The 20,785-nt window shown below is 40.9% G+C and overlaps 1 protein-coding gene and 1 long non-coding RNA gene across 2 annotated transcripts in view; one reads left to right on the top strand and one right to left on the bottom strand.

The window, feature by feature from the left end:
- The window catches only part of LOC130374954 (exostosin-1), a 162,417-nt gene that overhangs the window by 84,589 nt on the left and 57,043 nt on the right, over window positions 1–20,785 (bottom strand). The window lies entirely within an intron of this gene.
- LOC130374353 (uncharacterized) lies at window positions 186–1,463 on the top strand. Its single transcript, XR_008893600.1, has 4 exons — window positions 186–296; window positions 398–507; window positions 710–749; window positions 834–1,463. It is a non-coding gene; the product is annotated as an uncharacterized LOC130374353 (long non-coding RNA).

Raw genomic sequence — 20,785 nt, forward strand, 5'->3', positions numbered from 1 at the left:
CCCTAACCATAATCCTATCAAGACGCCGTGAGAACAAAAGCAATTTGATTTTCGTAGCCTGTGTAGTCATTAGACTTAAGGGTTAACATTTTGGGGGGGGGGGGGGGCAGTGAACACAGCATGCATGGTGTGAGCTGATTAGAGAAGAGGATGAACACACAATTAGTCGGTACTGTATGATAATGCAAGACTGCAAAGTCAGATGAGTGCCTACCCATCCCGAAAGAGACTATAAAAAAGAAGTGCCAGGGCCTCTCTTGACCTAACTCCACATCTGCCGCTCCATCGAAAGCAAGGTAAGAGGCATACACCATTCTGAGCCTACTTATGTAACTAAGAATAGTGCTTGTTATGTACAAACTGTTGTTTTATTTATGTATTTATTCATTTTATTTAGAATGAAGTATGCTGTGGTCTTTGCTGTAATGTTGCTTGTGGCAATCACAGCTGAACCCGGGGAATGCGGCTTAAGAAAATATCTTTCTGGTGTCAAACTCAAAATAAAAAGTGGGACACACACACACACACACACACACACACACACACACACACACACACACACACACACACACACACACACACACACACACACACACACACACACACACACACACACACACACACACCAATAATGTTGTAGTCTTCCAGAAGTTTGTTTTTAGGACCTTTTCAATAACCGCGTTGATGTGATTCATTTTGTTTATTTCAGATACTATTTGTCAACGTACCTTGACCAAGATGAACAAAAGGTAAGAATTTCAGATGTTCATTGAAATGCAAAAATATATTCAGTATACGTTCGTAGGATCTGATTCGTTCTGTTACTTTTTTAGCTGTGCAATTTTCCTTCAAGAAAACGGCTATCAAGAATGCTTGAATAGCCCCAAGACTGCGGACCAGACTGCCGAGTCCCCTGAGGAGGATCCAGTGCTTATGGTCTAGTGGCTGATTAACCGGCCTCCGTTGTTGGTGACCGGGAGGGACAGGGATTCACATGTACTCCGTTTTCACGCCTGCTTAACCTCTTCCATATTATTAATTGGTATTGTTAAATATCTTTTTTACAGTAGGCCTACTGTATATGAAAACTCAGATTTTTTTTTGAATAAATGTTACAGCAACTGGTACAGCAGAGAAAAGTCAAATGGCATTCTAGTGTATTTTTTCCGTCCCAATAAAAAAATATATTGTTGCATTACAAATATAGTTGATCGTATGTGGCTTAGCTCAGGAGGTAGAGCAGTTGTCATGTAAGCCAAAGGTTGCTAGTTCGATTCCCAGCTCCTCCTAGCTCCGAGTGTTGATGTGTCCCTGAGCAGGACAATTAACCCTAACCGCTCCTGATGAGCTGGCTGTCGCCTTGCATGGTTGACGCTGCCGACGTTGTGTCAATGTGTGTATTAACTGATGTAAGTCGCTTTTTATATAAATGCGTCTGCTAAATGCCCTAATTGTAATTGTAATCAGATGCCCTAATAAGCGTATCTCCACGTGTGCCTATACAATTCCCCTCCTTTTGCTCCATAGAGACTAGTCCAAACGTCACCCGGTATACGACCCTCTGCTTTCTGACACACAAAATACACACACACACACACACACACACACACACACACACACACACACACACACACACACACACACACACACACACACACACACACACACACACACACACACACACACACACACAGGGGTTCCTATAAACTTCCAACTAGCCTCTTCACTTCTGTAGTCTTGTAAAGTATAACATTTTACATTAAACTAGATTACTGATTTGCTTTTCATGATGCCAAAACTTATCTAGGATAGATATTTGATCATTCTGGTTTTGGCTTTTCCTCCAATTATCCCCATATATCTTCAATTAACGATCAGGTGGGTAACCAGAATAGACGCTATAGATCCCTAGAATAGATCCCTAGAATAGATCCCTTCTGCGTCTTTGGGCCCAGAGAGCCGCTCATGTCCTGATGTCAAGAGATTCCAGATCAATGGTTACATCCTGCGCTCCCCCAACAATCACTATTTACTATTTAGTCGCTTTGCAGAGACATTCATCCAAAGAGGCTTACAGTGAATTCAGATATGCCATTAAAATGCAGGTATTAGGAGCTAGGTAGGGGGGTATCTGGCTAAAGGATTCCGACAGCTTGCAGACATTAGGTTGTTTCGTATTCAGAACCCTTTCGGCTGGTAGTCAAACCTCTTAACCACTACTGCCCTACTACAACCTTTGGCTTGCACTACTACAGTTACTTCATTTGTTTCTCGTTACACTTGACACACGGCCTGTTCAGTCTGCATAGTCATTCATATCCTTTCTGTACCGGGTCTGTTTCCTCCACCATGCCCACACTAATTCTCTTAATCTTTTCCACCAAATAATAGCAAAAGTAATTTATTGTCGGACACAAAATGACCCGATCCAGGTGAAATTCTTCCAGAATCGTTCCTTTCAATCTACAGAATGGGGTGAAGCCTTTAATAGTAATAATGTTCTGGTTATATCTGGTTCTGTGTGTTGAGTGCTAAAAAAAAAGTGTGTCACGGAAGAAATGCCCTGATTGGTCAGAAAATTGAAGTCACCAGGCCTTAAAAGCTCAAGGGTTAGAATAATGGGGGTGTTACCAAAAAATACTGCATACAAATAAGAACAGGAAGTCCACAAACACTGGGGTAACTTCAGAGGGAAAATATATAAATCCCCAAAACGGATAAACACATATACAAAGAAGTCACATGCATCTGCAGAAATTACATTTTTAACATTTCACAATTTTCTCCCAAAATCGGTTTAAAGACTCAGATAAACAGACTGCTCTATCCTCCACTTTCAGGTGTGTGTGGCACTTTAGGAACCCCAAATAATGAACAAAGTGTGATCAAGGCCGTGAAAACAGCACTTGATATTAACCGAACCAAACTATAAGCCAGTATGGCCACCCTTGTTATGAATAAGCCTATACATCCACCGACGGCAATGCTCAATGGCTCAGTGGTTTTAGTTAGTTGTTCGATATACACACATTTAATTGATCAAAGCTTTTTAATCAAAGGCTTGATTCAGAATAGAATAATCTATGGCTTGATTCAGAATAGTCTGTTTTGAAGAAAGAACCTTTACATATCTGCCTTGAATAGGCAATGGCAACACTCATTTTCAGCCGAGAATTTAAGGATCGATGGCAAGTGCTCTCTGCACTGGAGTCTCTAAGGTAGCAAGTACAAGCAGCAGAATTTTAGACTGCAATGACGTATAATGTTATATTCTTTTGTGAGAAACTGTCTTGAATATATAACTGTTAATACATGCCAAAATAATAATCGTACTACTATAATAGCAGGCCTGTCGCACCAGTTACTCAAGTTAGTCATGAGCGCATGTGCCAAGCAGCCTGCAGCTCACACACACACACACAGCACGCGCAAACGCATACATACACCGCAAGCACGCACATACACATCACATACACACACCGCACAAACACGCACATGCGCACAAACATACAAGGAGACGCACACACGCGCACACACACACACACAAACACAAACACACACACGCACATGCACACACCGCAAGACAATACAAGACAAAGGCAGCGACACATACACGGAAGCGCGCACACACGCGCGCACACACACACACACACGGCTCCGCCATCGACAAACGCGCAGGTAAGAACACACAAGCACGCGCACACACCGCAGCGACACTCGCCCAGGTAACAGGTTATGTTACAAAACATAACGACTCTGCCATCGACACCGGCACAGGTAAGAACACACACGCACACGCGCACACCACAGCGACACTCTCCCTTAAACATAATGGCTCCGCCATCGACACACAAGCAGTTTAGAACACACACATTCCGCAGCGACACTCGCCCAGGTAAGACGTTATGTTTTTAAACATAACGGCTCCGCCGTCGACCATCTCTCCCAGGTAAGACGTTCTGTCTATAGACTGTAGAAATTTACGATAAAAGAAGAGAAGAGACAATTTCTCACCTCGACAAGCAATGGCAGGTTGTTCATTTAGTCATATAAAAGCTGTTAAATTCAAGCATCGTGCCGACCGGCATATCAACACACAAGTCAAGTGATCTTAAAGTGACGTGTCCCTGTAACGCAACGAAAACATGTAAATAACACAGTATGGTGAATTATGTCTATAGAGGCCAGCACAAGACTACACTTTGTTGCTCAAATGTAATATTACTCTTCTCCTTGAGCCTCCGGAAATGTCTTTACACTTTGTTGCTCAAACTTAATATAACTCTCCTCCTTGAGCCTCCCGAAATGTCTTGCGATATTGATATCTCCCTTACCCCCTGCGGACTCCTTTAGTTCTTTTATTTTTCTTATGTTTTGTTTGTATGCTATGTGTGACTGTAGGCTACTGCTGCCTGTCTTGGCCAGGACACTGGAAGAGATGTTTAATCTCAACGATTATTATTTTCAAATAACTAATAGTACCGATAGTTGACTTGCATTTTAAAATGTCAATGCACTTTTCAGCCCTGAATAACAGTAAAAGCTATTTAATAATTGATTTGCATGCATAGTATACTACACTTTCCATTGAACAATTACCCCTGTTACCATAAACTGACTAATTTTATAATGTAATCAAATTCTCACATACTAGCTATTTTCAGACACACGTGGAAGTCCTCATATTCTCCTGATGGGCTGTATGTGTGAACAACATATCTTGACATTTGTACCCTGAAAATCCCCTGAATAATACTACCCCTGAGGTAATATTTCCTCCATAGGAAATGTTCCTTATATGTGAATGAGGAGTAGAAAGTCTGTATTTCTCACACCACTTCAGTGGGCCTGTTGGTGACGCTTCTGCATGTCATTGAGTGGCCCCCTAAATGATAATCAGCCTGTTGCCTTTTGTTCGCTGAATGGTTAAAAAATGTAAAGTGCACTGCTCTTAAGAGTCATTTGTGGTGAACGAATGTTATACGTTGTAACATTATAGGCAAAATATTATTATATTATGCGTTCAGAAATTTGTTACATTATCGACTGGGGTTTCCACATTTTAATATGGATTTAATTACAACTAGAGGTTGAGCGCACGCAAGGTGCGTGCGAAAACTTTAGTAATAATAAAAGATAAGCTTTAACTTTACATTCAACCACTACTAGTTAGTAGTCCTACTGAGTGTAGGCTACATTTTCAGAATTTTCTTTAACCCGTTTGCAATAGCTCAGGCCATTTTATTTAGATTCATTAAGTTTGACTAGCAAATGAGCTGCGCTGTTGGCTTCTACTTGAGGGGAGGCTGATGCTAGCGTGATAGCGAAAACCTCAAGCTTTGGAAGTGCTCTGTTTGGTGGGACCTTATGAGATGGTGGAAGAGGTTGGAGGCGTTTCCTGTTCTGCCGATATATTTTGCACCTAATGCTAGTCTGAGCTTAGTCAGACTTCAGGTAGCCGAACCATTTTCAAATTGAAGTGGATTGACCTTTCTATGGCACAATACACAAAAAACTGAAATGTATTAAACAAACGTATTACGCCCATCGTGAGACATTTTATCGCAATAGATATTAATATTTATTTGTTATCCAGCCCCAATTCGAAAATTGAACAAATCAGTACATTCTGATCTTTTTACTGATCCAAAAAGATTTTTGATACATTTGATACTAAGTTAAACATTGTGGAGCCTAACAATGTCGATATTTAGTAAGTATTGGTGTTATTAGAATAATAAAAAAAAAAAAGGTAAGTTATTTATGGTTGCAACTTTGAAATTTGTTTGCATCTAGTTTGTCGAGTTTAGGTCCAGAACGATATGGCTGATACTGTTGTCTCACCTTTCATCTGACCTATTGGTTTCATAGACAGCATGAAGTGAAAAAAAACATTTTTCAGTAGCATTTACCTAATTCATTGTGTGTTTCTACCGGAAGCAGACAACAAGCCATGTAGGGAGAACCAAGTCTCAAACCATAGCCTCGCTCTCAGAAAATGTAAATGACAGTCCCTCCCTTCAAGTGTATGTGTTTATTCGCGAGTTAAAAAATGGTTTGAAAGACGAGACTGGTGTGTCAAGAAAGGGCATAAAACTAAAACTATATCCTCAACAAGAATAGAACATACTGAAAATCTGTTAAAAATTCTAAATGTGAAGATTTGTTAAATATTCAAACTGAACATATTATAATTTGAATGGAGTCTCTAGTCCAAAAATTTGAAGGAAGAATTTCCTGAGGTTGTTGAAAATGCCTCTGGCATTCATAAATATGATAACTACACCCTTGGCAACAGTAAATACTTATTACCTCAATAACAATAGTTCAATAAAGTTTAATTAATGTATCCTTATTGTAAAGTGTTTTAGAGAAACTTCTCACTAGAGATAGACGGAGAGAGGAGGAAAAGGAAGAGGGATAGATAGAGCCGGGTGTGGAGCCTTCAGATAAGACAGTACAGTGTTTGCATTGTCACACAAACACCACATTGGAAACAACCATGAGGCTGCATGTAATGTGTAACACCTCATGTAGTGTTGCATCATACCCCACACAATAAGGGGAACCAAAGACGGACGACTGCTCCCCGAACCCCGATAAGGAATGCCAATATAAAGGGCATAAAACTAAAACTATATTCTCAACAAGAATAGAAGATACTGAAAATCTGTTAAAAATTCTAAATGTGAAGATTTGTTAAATATTCAAACTGAACATGTTACAATTTCAACAGAGTCCCTCGTCAAAAAACTTGAAGAAAGAATTTCATGAGGAACATGTTGAGAATACCTCTGGCATTCACAAATATGATAACTAGACCCTTGGCAACAGTAGATACTTATTACCTCAATAACAATTGTCAAATGATGGTTAATTAATGTACCCTTATTGTAAAGTGTTTTAGAGAAACTTCTCACTAGAGAAAGACGGAGATAGAAGGAGAAGGAAGAGGGATAGATAGAGCTGGGTGCGGACCCTTCAGATAAGACAGTATCGTGTTTGCATTGTCACTTAAACACCACATTCGATCAACCGCTGCATGCAATGTGTAACACCTCATGTACTGTTGCATCATACCCCACGATAAGGTGAACCAAAGAGGGGCCACTGCTCCCCCCCACCCAACAAGGAATGCATATATAAGGCTACCTGTGTGGCGTCCGTCTCCATCTCTACCTGTCGAAAGGTTCCAGTTTACGGCTTCAAATCAGAGCTCAAATCGGTATCGGAAAGGTAAACTCCATCCTCTGTCTTATTATAGAAACTATATATCACTATACTATACTATACTATACTACTATATATCATAGTTTAGATAGGGCAATATGTAAAGCGTCTTAGAGTACCATATTAAGCGCTATATACATTTAATTTATTATTGTTATTATATATGTATTAATGCTGTCAAGCGATTAAAATATTTAATCGTGATTAATGGCATTAATGTCATAGTTAACTCACGATAAGTGCTTGTTGTTTTGTTTGAAAAAACTTCAACGTTTGCCAAGCCAAAGGAGCGATAATCGCGCGATAAAAAAATGAACGCCGTTAAAATTGGTTTGCGTAAACGCCGTTAATCGCGTGTTAAACTGACAGCACTAATATATATACTGTTTTATCATTTCACTTTGACTTAATTCATTTAAATAACAGTGAGTGACTGGTTGTGTGTTTTTAGGATGAGGTATATTGTTCTACTTGTTGTCGTGCTGCTTCTGGCCATGATGGTTCAGCCAGCAGACTGCTTTATCCATCACATCATCGGGTGGATCAGCCATGGTAAGTTGGACATGTATAGGTCCAACACCTGTTCATTGGTGTGAAAGTATTTTACTGTTAAACGTCATTTAAATCATGTAATTATATCAACTTTATATTTCAGGTGTGAGGGCCATCCATCGGTAAGGCTACTATTTTAAACATTATTCACATTATGGCTTGTGGTGATGCTTCAGTCTAACTACGACTGCTTTCACTCAAGTCAAGTCCATATTACATGCATCTATACAACAGGATACACACTAATATCAACTCTACTGCTACATCATAATCTCTCTTCTTCACACCCACAGTGCCATCCATGGAGAAAAAGCTGAGGAATATATTATGGTGGACTAGTCCTCCACCAACAGCATCGGCAAACACTCGAACAGAGCCGTTGTTGCACATGCCGAACAAGAAGAACAAGCATGCTAACCTTGCAGTTAGCATGTTTCAAGTTTTAATGTAAATGGCATGTTGGTGATAAATAAATAGGCATTATAAACATAGCCTACATTTCTCTTGTGTGTTTTACAGGGAAAACTGGGGGGGGGAATTATAGAATAAAATAGAAGTATTAAGTCTTTTAAGTATTTTAAGTAGTAGAAGTAGTTTGTAAAATCCAGTATCAGTACAGTGCATATTAGTTTTGGAATGATAAGTATTGGTATTAGAATAATGATAACGAAGGTAAGATATTTATGGTTGCAACTTTGAAATTTGTTTTCATCTAGTTTGTCAAGTTTAGGTCACATAACGATATGGCTGATACTGTGGTATTCTGTGGAGTTTCACCTTTCATCTGACCTATTGGTTTCATAGATAGCATGAAGTGAAAAAAAAAATTTTTGGAGTGAAATCATCCGATTATTTTTCTAGTTCTGTTATCAAGTAGAATCAATGGAATGGCCAGAGAAGTCACCAGAGCAAATTCAAATGATGTGACTTTCAGAAACAACATATATAAAAAAGCAATTAAACTATAAAGCTAAAAGCTATGTTCAAAAACATGAAAATGGTTTAAGCACTTGGTCAACATGTACACCAGGATTCATAATTCTTCTCGAAAACACAGATCAAACATTGTACAAGCATCCAAATTGTATATTGTTAAGATACACTTTAAGGACTTATCCATAAAATCTAAAACAAACAAGTCACTAAATATGCAGCACACACAGGGTTAAGGAACTAATCACCTCTCAAAAACATTGGTAACCATTTGCAATATGTGTAAATTAATTACCACTTAAATTACATTAGTTAATGAAGTAATATACATTATCATATATCATTAGTATAGGGGTGAATCGTAGTGGGTAAAGGTCAGGCTTAGCCATAACCCACTACCCCTAACTCCTATGCAAGGGGTAGTTCGATAGGCCTATTAGTATGATATATACCAACAGTAGAAGTAGGATGATGAGTAGTTTAATTAGCATTATAGTCCTAAAGGCCGATTAGTCTGATAAGTAGCATGATACATTCTAGAATTGGTGTGATAGGTTCTCCCCTGTGTCTTTAAGAAACATGTTAAAATGATAACATGCATTATCATTTCAATTCCACGTAATCACTTTAAATAACGAGAAGTAGAAGGAAGAGGGATAGATAAAGACTTCAGATAAGACAGTACTGTGTTTGCATTGTCACGCAAACACCCCATTGGAAACAACATTTACACTGCATCAACACCTCATAAAGTGAGTGTACGCATCATACCACAGAATAAGGGAACCAAATACAGACGCTTGCTCCCCCCCACCCCACAAGGAATGCCAATATAAGGCTGCTTGTGTGGGGTCCGTCTCCATCTCTACCAGTCAAAAGGTTCCAGTTTCCAGCTTCAAATCAGAACTCAAATCGGTATCTGAAAGGTAAAATCACTTCTCTATCTTATTAGAAACATTAGAAACAGTGTATTAACATTTCACTTTCACTTAATTACTTTAAAAACAGAAAATAGTTCAGTGACTGTTGTGTGTTTTTAGGATGAGGTGTATTTTTCTACTTTTTGTCGTGCTGCTTCTGGCCATGATGGTTCTGCCAGCTGAAGGCTTTTTCCGTCACCTGGTCGGTTTGATCCACCATGGTAAGTTGGACATGTATAGGTCAAACAACTGCTCATTGGTGTGAAAGTATTTTACTATTAAACATCATTCAAATCATGTAATCATATCAACTTTATATTTCAGGTGTGTCTCTCTTCGGGTAAGGCTACTATTTTATACATTATTTACCTTATGGCTTGTGGTGATGCTTCAGTGCTTTAACTCAAGTCAAGTCCATACTACATGCAACCATATGACACGATACACACTAATATCAACTCTGCTGCTACATCGTAATCTCTCTTCTTCACACCCACAGTGACCGTGCAGAAAAAGCTGAGGAATATATTGCGGTGGACTAGTCCTCCAGCAACAGCAGCGGCAAACACTCGAACAGAGCCGTTGTTGCACATGCCGAACAAGAAGAACAAGCATGCTAACCTTGCAGTTAGCATGTTACAACTTTATTGTAACATCTCCCATGTTGGTGATAAATAAATCGGCATTATAAATGTAGTCTACAATTCTCTTGTGTGTTTTTTACCGGAAAAACTGGGGGGGAAATTATAGAATAGAATAGAAGTATTATCATACAGACCTACATTGTCATGATAGGTAGTCGTATATAGTAAGTAGGGGTGTAACGGTACACAACAGTCACGGTTCGGTACGTACCTCGGTTTTGAAGTCACGGTACGGTACAGGACGGTTCGGTTCATAGTTATGGTGAAAAAACTGATTGCTTGACAGAACGAACATAAGTTTAATTAGTAACGAATTAAACACAACAGTTTTAGCTGTCAGTATGAAACATACAAATAAGATGTGTAACAAATATAAAAAAAATACTGCTGCAATTCTCCAATGACCCCAACATAAAATTAATGAAAAATTCAGTGTTAATGCTCAGTCTAGGCTCTTTAAGCTGGTATGTAAACAAAGAGTATGTAAACTCTAAGGGTTTTAAGAAAATATTCTTGCAGCTCTCTAAAGCTCTGAAGTTCTCATAAATATAAATATCAATCATTAAATAAAAGTGCAACTGCAGCCTTAACTTAAATTACAGCTTATGTATTTTACAATCTATTGGTGTTTTCATTGCCTCTCGTAGGTCAGAGGCAATGAAAACACCAATAGACCTGGTGATGGCATTTGCCCGTTCTGAATTCCCAGACAGGTGTAGGGGTTGATTAAATAGTGTAGGGAGCTGGGTTTGAACGGTTTGAACAACTTTTTTTTCATTTCGCAGCGGTGACAGTAACACCTGGATGGTGATGTCACGTTAAAATTGTACCGGGGGCGAAAATTTTGTGCATGTTCGATGTGTTTCCATTTGCATAGACGATCGCTGTTGAACAATGTCTGCACACAGCTTTCGACTTGTCCACTCGTCTTTCCCCATTGTGATAATTAACCTGTAATCCAAAGTTCTCCCACACTTGGGATTTAAATGACAGGGGGGCATCTTCAAGCTCCGGTTTTCTGTTGTCGCTCGCCATGCAGTTCGCTCTAAGTTCGCTAGTAGACATCAATCCACACAGTCGCGATCGCGCTCTGCTACTGCTACTAGTACGCGGAGTTCGCGCACGTGCGAGCCGAGCCTAATAAGTCTAAACGGTCCGGGGGGAACTCCGACTTCAAGTTTTAAGTTCCGCACCGCAAAACAAGCCTTTACCTTCGCCATATTAACGCTATGTACGCCACATTTACGGACCGCGGTGCACCTCTGTAACCGCACCGAAGTGCCTGTACCGTGACGGTTCGGTTCAAATACGTGTACCGTTACACCCCTAATAGTAAGTATAATAAGTATTTTAAGTAGTAGGCTAGAAGTAGTATCCGTACACTCCAGTATCAATACAGTGAATATTAGGATTGGATTGATAAGTATTGGTATTAGAATAACAAAGGGGAGATATTTATGGTTGCAACTTTGAAATTCTTTTGCATCTAGTTTGTCGAGTTTAGTAGTGATGGGAATTTCGGCTCTTTTTATGGAGCCGGATCGTTTGGATCAGCTCACCAACAACAGCAGGCTCGTTCGGCTCCCAAACGGCTCTTGGTGATGCTTCAGTCTAACTACGACTGCTTTCACTCAAGTCAAGTCCATATTAATTACATGCATCTATACAACAGGATACACACTAATATCAACTCTACTGCTACATCCTAATCTCTCTTCTTCACACCCACAGTGCTATCCATGGAGAAAAAGCTGAGGAATATATTATGGTGGACTAGTTCTCCACCAACAGCAGCGGCAAACACTCGAACAGAGCTGTTGTTGCACATGCCGAACAAGAAGAACAAGCATGCTAACCTTATAAGTCATAAATATTTGAAGTTCAACATATCGTTTCAGTAGTTAACCAAAATACTGTAGTTGTATACATTATCATTTTTGTGCCTAACCTACGCTTTAATGATCATGTCTTTATCAAGTAGAATCAATGGAATGGCCAGAGAAGTCACCAGAGCAAATTCACATGATGTGACTTTCAGAAACAACATATATAAAAAAGCAATTAAACTATAAAGTTAAAAGCTATGTTCAAAAACATGAAAATGGTTTAAGCACTTGGTCAACATGTACACCAGGATTCATAATTCTTCTCGAAAACACAGATCAAACATTGTACAAGCACCCAAATTGTGCATTGTTAAGATACACTTTCAGGCAGTGGTTCTCAACCTTTTTTGAGCAAACGCCCCCCTGACCTTACCCTGATCCTCTGCCCCCCCCCCCACCAATAAAAAAATAAAAATAAACTAACAACCCCACTCACACTCGTGTTATATTGCTTAAAGTTGTCAGTTCATCGTTCTTCTTTGATTTTGCGTTGGTCACTAATAGCGATGAATGCCCTCTGAGTCGGTTTTGGTACAAAAAATATAAAAATATTAATGAATATTCATGACATGCAATTAACCTTCCAGAGTGACGGGGGGGGGGGGGGGGGGGGGAGAGAGAGAGAGAGAGAGAGAGAGAGAGAGAGAGAGAGAGAGAGAGAGAGAGAGAGAGAGAGAGAGAGAGAGAGAGAGAGGGGCCAAGAAAGAAGAGTTGAGGAAGAAATGGTTGGACTGAACATTCATTCAACGTGACCGCGGTGAGGGCACTCCCGCGACCCCCGGCCGCCACGTCTCCCGTCGTGCCCCGGCCGCGGCACCCTTCGGCCTGGGCACCCTTCGGCCTGGGCACCCTTCGGCCTGGGCACCCTTCGGCCTGGGCACCCTTCGGCCTGGGCACCCTTCGGCCTGGGCACCGTGACCTTGGGCACCGTGACCTTGGGCACCGTGACCTTGGGCACCGTGACCTTGGGCACCGCGACCACTCCCGCGTCTCCCGCGACTCCCGCCATGCCCCGTGAACGAATGAATGAATGGCCCGGGAACCACGGGTAACGCGGACTCCACGAAAACAGATCGCACGCAGAGGCCTAATAAGGCCTATATATTTTGCATTTGAAATGCAACAGTCTTTTCGTGGAGACTACGCTCAGAGCAGCTGGAACTGAACAAGAGGAAGGAGGAAAAAGGGGTATGAAACTAAATTTGATATTTTTTTGTTTATCAGTGTTACGATGCAGATCATGACGATAGCTGATGTAACGGTAGTCTGGGCGTGTGCTGGACCGAACCGCGCTGTATTCTCACTGTTCCAACACGCATGGACGGTAAAAAGTAGCTGAGACGGTAGAGGGGTTAGAAACCAATAAATGAAAATAGGCTATTTATTTCAGGTAACCTATTTTTTCACCCCAAAAAAGAAAAAGAAAAAAAAGTTTAAAATCTCCCCCCAAAAATGGAATCACGTTCCCAGCGCCCCCCTAGGTTGTGCGAACGCCCCCATTGAGAAACCATGCTTTAAGGACTTATCCATAAAATCTAAAACAAAAAAGTCACTACATATGCCGCACGCACAGGGTTAAGTAACTAATCCCCTCTCATAAAGCATTGGTAACCATTTGCAATATGTGTAAATTAATAACCACTTAATTTACATTAGTTAATGAAGTATTATACAACGGGTACATTCTACTTGCTGTAGTTTGGTCTGGCTTTGCGAGACTATACAACGGGGGACCTAAATCCAGCGATCTGATTGGTTCCCAACTGTTGTATAATGAGCGTATACATAACTGCTATGACGCCCGATCATTTTGTGAAAGTTTGCATATCACTCCACGCCTGGAAGTAGAAACAGTTACAAAGTAAAACATATGTTGGATGATGGAGAGGGTGTAAATGTTGTTACTCCGGGAGTGAGCAAGGCGATGGAGAGACTATCGAAAGCTTATCGAAAACTTCAGTCAGTGGCATGTGCTCATTATACCACTGTGAAGGGGGTCGCCGGCCCTCCGCTGCGCGTCGGGGCCGGACAACGCCCCTTAACAGTGGTATAATGAGCACATACCACAGCCTGGCGTGATCTATTGCTTAAATATACATTATCATATATCATTAGTATAGGGGTGAGTCGTAGTGGGTAAAGGTCAGGCTTAGCCATAACCCACTACCCCTAACTACTATGCAAGGGGTAGTTCGATAGGCCTATTAGTATGATATCTACCAACAGTAGAAGTAGGATGATGAGTAGTTTAATTAGCATTATAGTCCTAAAGGCCGATTAGTCTGATAAGTAGCATGATACATTCTAGAATTGGTGTGATAGGTTCTCCCCTGTGTCTTTAAGAAACATGTTAAAATGATAACATGCATTATCATTTCAATTCCACGTAATCACTTTAAATAACGAGAAGTAGAAGGAAGAGGGATAGATAAAGACTTCAGATAAGACAGTACTGTGTTTGCATTGTCACGCAAACACCCCATTGGAAAAAACATTTACACTGCATCAACACCTCATAAAGTGAGTGTACGCATCATACCACAGAATAAGGGAACCAAATACAGACGCTTGCTCCCCCCCACCCCACAAGGAATGCCAATATAAGGCTGCTTGTGTGGGGTCCGTCTCCATCTCTACCAGTCAAAAGGTTCCAGTTTCCAGCTTCAAATCAGAACTCAAATCGGTATCTGAAAGGTAAAATCACTTCTCTATCTTATTAGAAACATTAGAAACAGTGTATTAACATTTCACTTTCACTTAATTACTTTAAAAACAGAAAATAGTTCAGTGACTGTTGTGTGTTTTTAGGATGAGGTGTATTTTTCTACTTTTTGTCGTGCTGCTTCTGGCCATGATGGTTCTGCCAGCTGAAGGCTTTTTGCACCACATCCTGCGTTTGATCCACCATGGTAAGTTGGACATGTATAGGTCAAACAACTGTTCATTGGTGTGAAGGTATTTTACTATTAAACATCATTCAAATCATGTAATCATATCAACTTTATATTTCAGGTGTGTCTCTCTTCGGGTAAGGCTACTATTTTATACATTATTTACCTTATGGCTTGTGGTGATGCTTCAGTGCTTTAACTCAAGTCAAGTCCATACTACATGCAACCATATGACACGATACACACTAATATCAACTCTACTGCTACATCGTAATCTCTCTTCTTCACACCCACAGTGACCGTGCAGAAAAAGCTGATGAATATATTGCGGTGGACTAGTCCTCCAGCAACAGCAGCGGCAAACACTCGAACAGAGCCGTTGTTGCACATGCCGAACAAGATGAACAAGCATGCTAACCTTGCAGTTAGCATGTTACAACTTTATTGTAACATCTCCCATGTTGGTGATAAATAAATCGGCATTATAAATGTAGTCTACAATTCTCTTGTGTGTTTTTTACAGGAAAAACTTGGGGGGAAATTATAGAATAGAATAGAAGTATTATTATAATACAGACCTACATTGTCATGATAGGTAGTCGTATATAGTAAGTATAATAAGTATTTTAAGTAGTAGGCTAGAAGTAGTATTCGTACACTCCAGTATCAGTACAGTGCATATTAGGATTGGATTGATAAGTATTGGTATTAGAATAACAAAGGGGAGATATTTATGGTTGCAACTTTGAAATTTGTTTGCATCTAGTTTGTCGAGTTTAGTAGTGATGGGAATTTTGGCTCTTTTTATGGAGCCGGATCGTTTGGATCAGCTCACCAACAAGAGCAGGCTTGCAAGGCTCCCAAACGGCTCTTCATACTACCACTTAAACTTTTTATAATTCAGCCAAATTAGCCCATTTTGATGATTTGTATGTGTAGGCCTATATATCACTTAAATTATTCAATACATCCTATTATTATTCAAAAGTATAAATTAAATTTTATAATATCAACAAATTGCTGTAGCTGATTGTTTTCATTGCATATGAGCGCAACGCGCATTCCCGCCCCTCGCTGGTTGCTTAAGGGTATGATCCTTGTCTATCCCCACTTTATTGGTTGCAGGCATGCACGTGACAGTCAGTCAATGCACACACGCATAGCATGCACGGAGCACCCGTAGCGCGGAGATCTTCATATCATTCTGCCGAGGCAAACTTTACATAAAAGAAAAGAAAAGAAACGTCTCGCAGTCGGAAGCCGACTCCAATTGTTCACTTAAAGATCCAATGGCATGAAGATTTCGCTTTCTGAGGTTTACTAACATTAATATGAGTTCCCCTAGCCTACCTATGCTCCCCCAGTAGCTAGAAATTTCGTTGGGTGTAAAACGAGCACTAGGCATTCTGCCCCGCCTTTAAAAAAAGGAAGCTCAGACGCGCAGTTTAGGAATTTTCTCTGTATATCGTCATAAGGGGAGATGCCACCTCCCCTTTCTCTGCCTTGCCAGCCCAGAGAATTTGGCCTGCCAATGAGATATGACCGTGCGAGCGCCACGTGTGTGATTGCACACACTGTAACGCAAATGTTGTACACTTCTTTGTTATTTGGATAACTGTTCTGCTGTTGGTGTTATGGCGCATAACACGTCAGACTCTCGTCTCTGGTATTTCCACAACGAGACTCGTAGTGGGGGTTATCTCAGCCATCGTTGAGAAGGAATTGGGGGAAAGGAACTTTGGCTTTGACTCCTGTCGTGGCAATTTCTCAATCCGATTTTGCGTCTAAAACAGATGAGATATTTAGATGCAAAAAGCACACAATACTCGTTGGCAATTGGTGGTCATATATATTTGTAATAAAAGTACGAACAAAGATGCATCACAACATGCATCAACAAACAACAAAACAGGCATACAATACAATAATCTGAGGCCTCAGATGGGAATTCGCCCTGCGTCTCACTTCATTCTCTAAAGCCCAGTTCAGACCAAAGATTCACCTTGCAACGGCTTGCAACGAGACGGTTTTAGAACGTCGCAGGGGCGGTGTGAACGGGTCGTTGCAAGCCGTTGCAAGCCGTTGCAAGGAGTTGCAAGGCGTCGCAAGGAGTTGCAAGGAGTCGCCAGAGATTGAACATGTCAAATCGCAAGGTCCAGTTTTAGAACGCGGCGATTTAACTATTTCTCTTCAGCCAATCACAGCACAGAACAACTTGTACGTCACGGCCTTACTCCGTCCCGGTACCGTACTGTCCACTACCGTACTGTCCACGCCAAATATCCTAAGATGGCAGACTTCTGGTCCGAGGAGAGGGAGGAGAATTTAATTTGCTTGCTGGAGGAGCAACCTGTCCTTTACGACGTTGGCAGTAAGGGGTATAATAGCAACAGGGACAGCAAGAAGAAAGCATGTGGCGACATTGCAGTGGCACTTGGTGTGGTGTTTTAAAGCGTCTTAGAGTACCATATTAAGCGCTATATAATTTTCATTTATTATTATTATTAAGTTCAACTCGTGACCGTGTTAACTGGTGACCATTAGCCGAATGCGTCGTTTGTTGTCGTGGCTACGCCAGCTGTTGGAAATCGGGCCAGACACGTAGCTGTCCTTGCGAATGCCTCTTTGATTTGTCTTTCAATAAAATGTCAAAAACATTCCCATCTCATTCGTATTTGGAGTGTAATTGGAAGAAACTTGTCAAGTAGAACCGTTTTAAGCCGAAATAAATGAAAAACGAATGCTTAAAATATGATACATTACGGGATTCAAACTCATACCATCGTGGGGGGGGATATTAATAAGGTCTGATTTGATTTCGTTGTACCGTGGACCCACATAGAAAATCTCCGAATTTTTTTTTATAAATTCTTCGTGAAAACACGAAAGGCAGCCAGATCAACTTGTGAACTTGCGCTCACAGTTGCTAGGGAAACCACCTACCGTTGCAGCGCGTTGCAGCCAGTGTGAACTGCCCAGTTTTAGAACGTCGCAGCCCGTCTCGTCGCAAGGAGTTGCGAGTTGCAAGTCGTTGCAAGGTGAATCTTTGGTCTGAACTGGGCTTTAAAGGTTCGCAAGGAGAAGTCCACTGAGGAGTTCTTTCAGGAGTTCTTATACACTTAGATTGGGTTCTTGAGGGCAGCTGTCCCCCATTAAACCAAAAGCCTTTGTTAACCAGATGGTAATCTATTGATTGAAGTTCCTCAGGATGTCATAAATAAGGGGTTGCGGCCGTTTCTTATCACCCTTTGCTTCTTCAAAATAGCAGGGTTGCAAAACCATACACGGAATAGTATACAAAACCTAAGTTCATAAAGAAAAGCGTAACATGTCGATTTTTTGCAGTGATAATATGTATCATATGATATATATATATATATATATATATGATATTATTTAGATATAGAGCTCCTGGACTGTAACCCAAGTGTTGTACACTTCTTTGTTATTTGGATAAGCGTTCTGCTGTTGGCGTTATGGCGCATAACACGTCGGACTCTCGTCTCTGGTATTTCTACAACGAGACTCGTAGTGGGGGTTATCTCAGCCATGGTTGAGAAGGAATTGGGGGAAGGTAACTTTGGCTTTGACTCTCTGAAGTACATGAACCACGACATGGAGGTTAAAGGGATTGTTGCCAGCGAATGTCTCCAGCTTGAGCCCCGCTTCCCGCTGCCGAGGGACCACCGCCTCTGTGCTTCCCGCTGCAGGAGACGGTGGTGCCTAAGCGCTGACCGCTGCGAGGGCGGTGGTCCCTCGGCAGCAAGGTTCCAGCGGGAGACACTTTCACTTTCTCCTCCATGTCGTGGTTCAGTCTACTTCAGATTGATGTGGAAGAACCAGAGACGTCGGAGAACCCGACACAGTCATTTGTGATTCATAATATCGTCTGGAGGTATTTACAGAACAGGGCTAAAGGCTGTGTGCGCCTCGCCATGGTGATACATCCACTGTAAACAGAGCGCATGGTACCGTGGCAGCAAGCTGCTCATGGCCACACCCCCACCCTCCTCCTTGACTCGCCTCTCTCCTCCTCATTCGCATTAAAGCTACAGGCACCGAAACGACGAGTTTGGGGAAAGCTCAATGTGCGACTGGTTCGTAATGGCTGTTATTCTGCACCACGGCTGAATTTTGGGAACGTCTTCAAATACTGTGTTTAGGGCACACTAATATCTATATTAAAGCATCCTTAAAGTAGCATGCCATGGGACCTTTAAAAGAGCCGGCTCTTTGAACCGGCTCGTACGCGACCGACCCATCACTAGAGTTTAGGTCACAGAACGATATGGCTGATACTGTTGTAATCTGTGGAGTCTCAACTTTCATCTGACCTATTGGTTTCATATATAGCATGAAAAAAACAAAAAAACATTTTGAGTAGCATTTAGAAACATACCTAAATCATTGTGTGCTTCTACCGGAAGCAGACAACAAGCCATGTAGGGAAAACAAAGCCTCAAACCATAGCCTCGCTCTCAGAAAATGTCAGTGACAGTCCCTTCCAGTGTATGTGTTTATTCGCATGTTTAAAAACGGTTTGAAAGACAAGACTGGTGTGTCAAGAAAGGGCATAACACTGAAACTGTATCCTCAACAAGAAATGAAGATACAGAAAATCTGTTAAAAATTCTAAATTCTAAATATTCAAACTGAACATATTATAATTTGAATGGAGCCTCTAGTCAAAAAATTTGAAGAAAGAATTTCATGAGGTTGTTGAAAATGCCTCTGGCATTCATAAATATGATTACTACACCCTTGGCAACAGTAAATACTTATTACCTCATACCAATTGTTCACCATAACAATTGTTCAATAAAGTTTAGTTAATGTACCCTTATTGTAAAGTGTTTTAGAGAAACTTCTCACTAGAGATAGACAGAGAGAGGAGGAGAAGGAAGAGGGATAGATAGAGCCGGGTATGGAGCCTTCAGATAAGACAGTACAGTGTTTGCATTGTCACACAAACACCACATTGGAAACAACCATTAGGCTGCATTTAATGTGTAACACCTCATGTAGTGTTGCATCATACCCCACACAATAAGGGGAACCGAAGACGGACGACCGCTCCCCGAACCCCGATAAGGAATGCCAATATAAGGGTGTCTGTGTGGTGTCCGTCTCCATCTCTACCAGTCAAAAGGTTCGAGGGTTTTCAGCTTTAAATCAGAGCTGAAATCGGAATCAGAAACATAACAACAATTCTATCCCCTCTTTCTTATTATAGAAACAATGTATTTTCCTTTCACTTTCACTTCATCACTTTGAATAACAGTAAATTATGCTTTTCACAACAAGAGACCTGATTGAGTGACTGGTTGTGGGTTTTTAGGATGAGGTGTAGAGTAGTCCTCCAGCAACGGCAGCGGCAAACACACGAACAGAGCCATTGTTGCACATGCCGAACAAGAAAGAATGAAGAACTAGCATGCTAATCTTGCAGTTAGCATTTTGCAAGTCGATTGTAAAATCTCACATGTTGGTGATGAATAAATCAGCATTATGAATGATGCCTAAACATTTTTGTGTGTTGTTACTGGAATAACTGGGAGGAACATTGCCGTTTGCTCTGAAGAAGCCATTTTGATTTTCTTCACTATTGGGTTCAAATGATGTTATCAAATGCAATAGACACAGGTATTAGTCAAAATTGCATCGAAGTTGTGGAGTTCTTAAACTTAAGAAAATGTTCATCTCATTCAAATCTTATTTGATACCATACA

This window comes from Gadus chalcogrammus, chromosome 21 (assembly GCF_026213295.1).
Source record: "Gadus chalcogrammus isolate NIFS_2021 chromosome 21, NIFS_Gcha_1.0, whole genome shotgun sequence".
Taxonomy (NCBI): domain Eukaryota; kingdom Metazoa; phylum Chordata; class Actinopteri; order Gadiformes; family Gadidae; genus Gadus; species Gadus chalcogrammus.